The sequence below is a fragment of the Hyperoodon ampullatus genome (assembly GCF_949752795.1).
Source record: "Hyperoodon ampullatus genome assembly, chromosome: X".
Lineage (NCBI taxonomy): Eukaryota > Metazoa > Chordata > Mammalia > Artiodactyla > Ziphiidae > Hyperoodon > Hyperoodon ampullatus.
Window position 1 is genome coordinate 130,848,963 of NC_136913.1, and position 6,100 is coordinate 130,855,062.

Consider the following 6,100-nt stretch of genomic DNA (forward strand, 5'->3'; position numbering starts at 1 on the left):
TGCTACAACCAGTTCCGGGGGGAAAAACCCTTAGAGTTAGTGGATCATTCTCCCTATTCCTTCTCTTCCATGCAAAGGGAGTAAAATACTGCTTGGACATGCTATATATCAAAAGTCAAGTTTCTGCAGACTTTGGGGAGAAAGCTGTGACCTACGCAAATTGTGAATTCCCAGCAAAAGTGAAGAGAAGCGCTGCAAACTCAGAATCAAAATTCTAGCAACTTCTCTCTTAATATTTGATCAGAATTGGTGTTGACATATTGCATGCCACAAGTGAATGTTGGTTTATGTCTTCACTGTTGGACAACTTTCTGATTGGCTTGGGGTGAGCCAATAGAGAAAGCTTTCTTGCTCTCACAAAATTTTCTCTTGGAGAAATGGTTTTCTAGGGAGGAAGGTCAAGAGGGTATATAAGAATGTTAGTCTGTCCCTCAAATAGAAGAAATACATTAAGGAGTTTATGCAAAAACACTTGAAATTCCTCTTAGAAGACATTATAGACAGATGTTTTCAGCTTAGGTTGTTGTCAGGGAATTTCAGAGGTGCAGGAGACCATAGAAACTCTGATGCTCCTATTTGGCCATCCCTGACAGGCTTTATATGAACAGCTCTAGTAACAAGTCATGACTTCACTGTCTCAAAATACAGTCTATTGCATTTTTAGCTCTGTTTGTTCCAAATATAAACCCCTACAGAAATTCAACTGCAGTCCAGCCTTATGCAGACCAGTGAGTGAGTGCACATGGTCAAGCCTGAGGAATGTAATAAGACACCCTGGGAAGCACAGAATTATTTATTTTATATACTTTTCCTTAGAAACAGAGTGAAAGTTTGGGGGAGGGTAAGCAAAAGGAAGCCTTTCTACAAAGATTCACTTTTATTCTGCTTACTCTTAGAAAGCCTTATATAAGCACATTTCTCCAGCCTTAGAAATCAGCTGCAACCAGCATTTCAGACCCATGGAGAATGCTTGCCTCTTTCATGGCCCATGAGACAAGAAATACATACTTATAGGAAGATGGCCTTTCAAACATGACAACTGTGAAGCTCCTACATGTCAGGTTGCTCTAAATAATCCAATTTTTAACAAGTATGTTTTGTTAATTGGGAATAAAATGGATAACATTTTTATTAAATTGCTTTTCATGGAAAATTTTAGTAAAATGCATTTTGCAAGCCAGAGTCTAACGCCCATCCTCTTGTTTCAATCTCTCTTACTTGTGCCCTTGATTAGGACCTCATCTTTAACTTGAACCATTAGCATAGTTTACTTTGTCTCTGATTTTATGCACTTTCACTATGATGTCTATAGGAGTAGAATTATTTTTATTTATTCTATGTAGGATTCACCAGGCTTCTTAAAACTGTGGATTCAAATTTTCAGCCATCTTCTTCCCCATTTCTCTCTCCTCTCTTTCTGGGACATCAAGTAAATGTATGTTAGATCGTCTCACTCTATTCCTTATGTCTCTTATCTGCCTTTTTCTTTTTTCCACATAATTTGTTCCTCTAGGCAGAATTGTGGACAGTCTCTTGTGACCTATCTTCCAATTCAATAACTCTCTTTTCAGTTGTATTTTGCCTTCTGTTAAACCCATTCATCCATTAAATTCTCAGTTTTCATTATTATATTTTTTAGCTCTAGTTCTATTTGATCCTTTTTCAAATTGTCCATATGACATTTTCTGTTACCTGAAAATATTTTCAAGCTTATCTTTTATTTTTTGAAATATGATAAATTAGTTATTATAGTCTATGTCTCATAATTCTGATGTAAGAAATGTCTGTGAATTTGTTTTTGCCATCTATTCTTTTCTGCTGGCTGTAACTCACATTACATATTTCTCTTTGTATGCCTAGTTTCTTCTATGTGCTGACATATTATTGAAAAATTATTTGTAAGAATGATTTCAGGCCTAGGATGACAGTACCTGCCTATAGAAAGTATTTTCATTTGCTTCTGACAAATGACTGGGGAAACTACCTGTCCAACACTACTTTAATCCAAATTCAAGGCTTCAGATTCTTGGGACCATCAAGGTGATGGGTATCTAGACTACAAGTCCATGCAAAGGCTGGTTGCTACTGGTTCACCATTATCCTGAAAGGGTAGCTACTCAGTCTCAATTTAAAGTGACAGGAAGTCTTATCAAATTTCCCACTTGTTTGGGCCTTGGACTTCAACTTTTGTCCCCTTTTCTCAAGAGGGCACCACAACCAGAGCTCAGTTTCACAACTCTCTTATGATTCATCAAATGCCTTCAGGGCAAAATGACTTCTAGTGCCAGACTTCCCTCTCTGGGTTCTTTTCTTCTTCTAGATTTTAACCTCACTATTTTGGGGTGGTTTTTTTCAGTTTTTTCGAGATATTATTGACATATGTAAGTTTAAGGCATACAACATGAGGATTTGACACATGTTTATATTGTGAAATGATTACCACAATGAAGTTAGTTAACGTCTCCAGCCCCCTCACAAAATTACTTTTTTTTGGGGGGGGAGGGTGGTAACTTTCAAGATCTACTCTCCAAGTTTGTAATACATTATAATTAATTATAGTCACTATGCTGTACATTAGATCCCCATAACTTATTCATTTTATAGCTGGAAGTTTGTACCTTTTAACCAATATCTCCCTATTTCTCCCCACCCTCAGCCTATGGCAACCACCATTCTACTCTGTTTGAGTTTGGGTTTTTTAGAGTCCACATATAAGTGAGAACATACAATATTTCTCTTTCTCTGTCTGACTTATTTCACTTAAGGTAATACCCTCAAGCTCCATCCATTTCATCGCAAATGACAGGATTGCCTTCATTTTTATGGTTGAATAATATTCCATTATGCATATGTACCACATCTTCTTCATCCATCCATCAGTGAACACTTAGGCTGTTTCCATATCTTGGCTATTGTGAACAATGCTTCAATGAACGTTGAAGTACAGATATCTCTTTAAGATCCTGATTTAATTTCCTTCATATATATACCCAGAGTGAGATTGCTGGATCATATTGTAGTTCTGTTTTCAATTTTTTGAGGAACCTCCATGCTATTTTCCATAGTGGCTGCACCAATGTACACTCCCACCAACAGTGGAGAAGGATTCCCTTTTCTCCACATCCTCGTCTACACTTGTTGCCTCTTGTCTTTTTGAAGATGGCCATTCTAACAGGTGTGAGGTGATATTTCACTGTGGTTTTGATTTGCATTTTGATGATGATTAGTGATGTTGAGCATCTTTTCATGTGCCTGTTGGCCATTTGTATGTCTTCTTTGGGAAAATATTCAGTTCCTCTACACATTTTTGGTCAGAATGTTTGTTTATTTGCTATTGAATTATATGAGTTCCTTATATATTTTGGATATTAACCCCTTATCAGATGTGTGGTTTGAAATTTTTTCTCCCATTCCATAGGCTTTCTTTGGATTTTGTTGGATGTTTATTTTGCTATGCAGAAGCTTTTTAGTTTGATATAGTCCCACTTGTTGATTTTTGCCTGTGTTGCTTATAATTTTGATGTCATATCAAAAAAACAGTTGCCAAGACCAATGTCAAAGAGCTTTTCCCCTACGTTTCCTTCTAGTAGTTTTACAGTTTAAGGTCTTACATTTAAGCCTTTAATCCATTTCAGGTTAATTTTTGTGAGTAGAATAAGATGGGGTCTGATTTAATTTTTCTGCATGTGGTTAATCCAATTTTTCCAACACCAATTATTGAAGAGACTCTTATTTCCGCATTGAGTCTTTTTGGCTCCTTTGTCAAATATTAGTTGACCATATAGGCATGGGCTTTCTTCTGGGATCTCAATTCTATTCCATTGTTCTATGTGTCTATTTTTATGCCAGTACCATGCTGTACTGATTACTATAGCTTTGCAATAAAGTTTAAAATCAGGAATTGTGATGTCTCCAGCTTTGTTCTTCTTTCTTGGTATTACTTTAGCTCTTCAGGGTATTTTATCATTCTGTATGAATCTTAGGATTCTTTTTTTGTATTTCTGTGAAAAATGCCATTGGAAGTTTGATAGGGATTTCATTGAATCTATAGATTAGACTCATTATTTTCAGCTTTTTAAGAAGCAGAAGTAAACAATACTCTCCTAACTACTGTCATCGTCCTCAGTTTCTCTTCCTTTCAGTTTCTCCTTCACAAAGTAACCAGGTATTCTTCCAAGGCACCATTCTGATTGAGTCATTCCCTTGCACAATCCTTTCAAAAGCATACAGTTGACTCCAAAATAAAAATCAAATTCCTTTGTTTGGACAATTAAGTCCAAAACTCTCTTGCTTCATTTATTTATTGTGCACTGAGTGTGGGTGCTCACTAGGCCAGGTTCTGCCTAATCTCTTGCCTCTTACCTCTCTTACCTCTTGTCTTACTGCAAACATAACCTACACTCCTGCCAAACTGGAACATTCACTGCCGTGTGGCAGACCTGGATCCAGAACACAGATGGGCTAACTTCCAGGTCAGTGCTCTTTCTCCTATATCATGGTCCCATAGGTGTAAGCCCATTCAATCTGGAGATTTATTGATATTCTAATAAATTAACTAGACAAAAGCTCAACAAGTATTGATGCAAATTATAGTGATATTTTTGTATTTCTTGTTGTTTTGTGGGCTATTTGTCTTGTGGGTTAGAAATTTCAACAAAGCATTACCTCTAGGGAGAGCAGAAGTGGGGGAGGACCCTCTGGGGTGTAAGGCCTGGAAGTGAATTCTTCATTATCAACTTTTTGGCAATCTTCGTAGTCACAAGGGCACCTAGGAATAAAACTTCAAGCTTCAGGCTTGTTTTCCCCTAACAAATAAAGGACCAATTGCCTATGGAATTTGATTCCAGGATACTGGGAGCATCCTCATCTAAATAAATTTACTCCCATCTGCTGGCGGTTGCCTGAATTTCCAGTGGACACTGAATCACACTAAAACAAAACAAAACAAAAAACATAATGTTCTGGAAGTAGTCAAACCTGGAAATAGGATTCTAGTTTGGGCCTCTACTGTTATGTGACCTCAGGCCAATCCCTTTTCTTTCTCTGGGCCTCAGTTTCTCCATATTACAATCCAGATGGTTGGACAAAATGATCCAGAAGAGCCATTCCCACTTTTATCAAGCAAGGATTGTCTCTACAAAGATGCCTGGATGACCAGAGACAATGGGGGCAGAATTAGTAGCAGTAGGGATGAGTTTTATTGATCCATTCCTGTATGTAATAGTCAGTGACATGCAGGTTCCACCATCTTCTTTTATTTCTACACTCATGTGAGAAGGAGACCATTTGCTGCAATAGTGGGGCAAAGGGAAAGGAAGGTGCAAGGGTGTTCTGCTCATTAAAAAAGGCAGGGAACTATGAGACACATTTTTTTAAAGTTTGGTTCTAAGATGGTTAAGAAAGTGGGGATAAAGAGTTAAACACTTAAGTGTGGGAAACACTCAACCAACCAGGTAACTGGAGGTTTTCTGAGCACAAGTAGTCCCAACTCACTTCACCAAATACTGAGAGAAAGGAGAAGAGGGCTATATCTCTGTGTGAATGTTTTAGCTAACCAAGAATGAACCTAAAATTCATTTTCATTGGAACCCTTCTCAGTGGCATGCCTTAGGAAGCTCAGCATTGGTGAACGTGACTGAGATCTATTTATTGATTGCCCATCTGGCCCATGTGCTCTGAAGGACGTCTTTCTCAACTTCATTTGTCAAGGATCTGAGAAGGGAAGGACAGAGGGGATTGGGTGGAGGAATTTCCCTATCCTCTGAGATCCTTTTGTTTCATAAGAGAGTGTTTGAGGTTCATGGTGTCAGCCCTGGCTATGGGACAGTCACACCTCAGCGTGATCCCAGTTGGTGAACCCTTCCAGTTCCCTGAGCTTTGTCCTGGGGACCCAAATGTGTCCAGCTCTATCAGAATGTAGATTCAGCCAGGGTAGTCTAATTACCTCACTCCCTCACCACAAAAAAACTCCTGGGCACACGGTCTTCCAAAAGAAACGCACATTTTGCATTTTTGCAGAGAGAAAGAGCAGGACCCACCGGGTGCCCTAGGTGCGGATGCATGCCCAGCCCCCCTGCAACCGATTCCCCTCCCCCTCCCC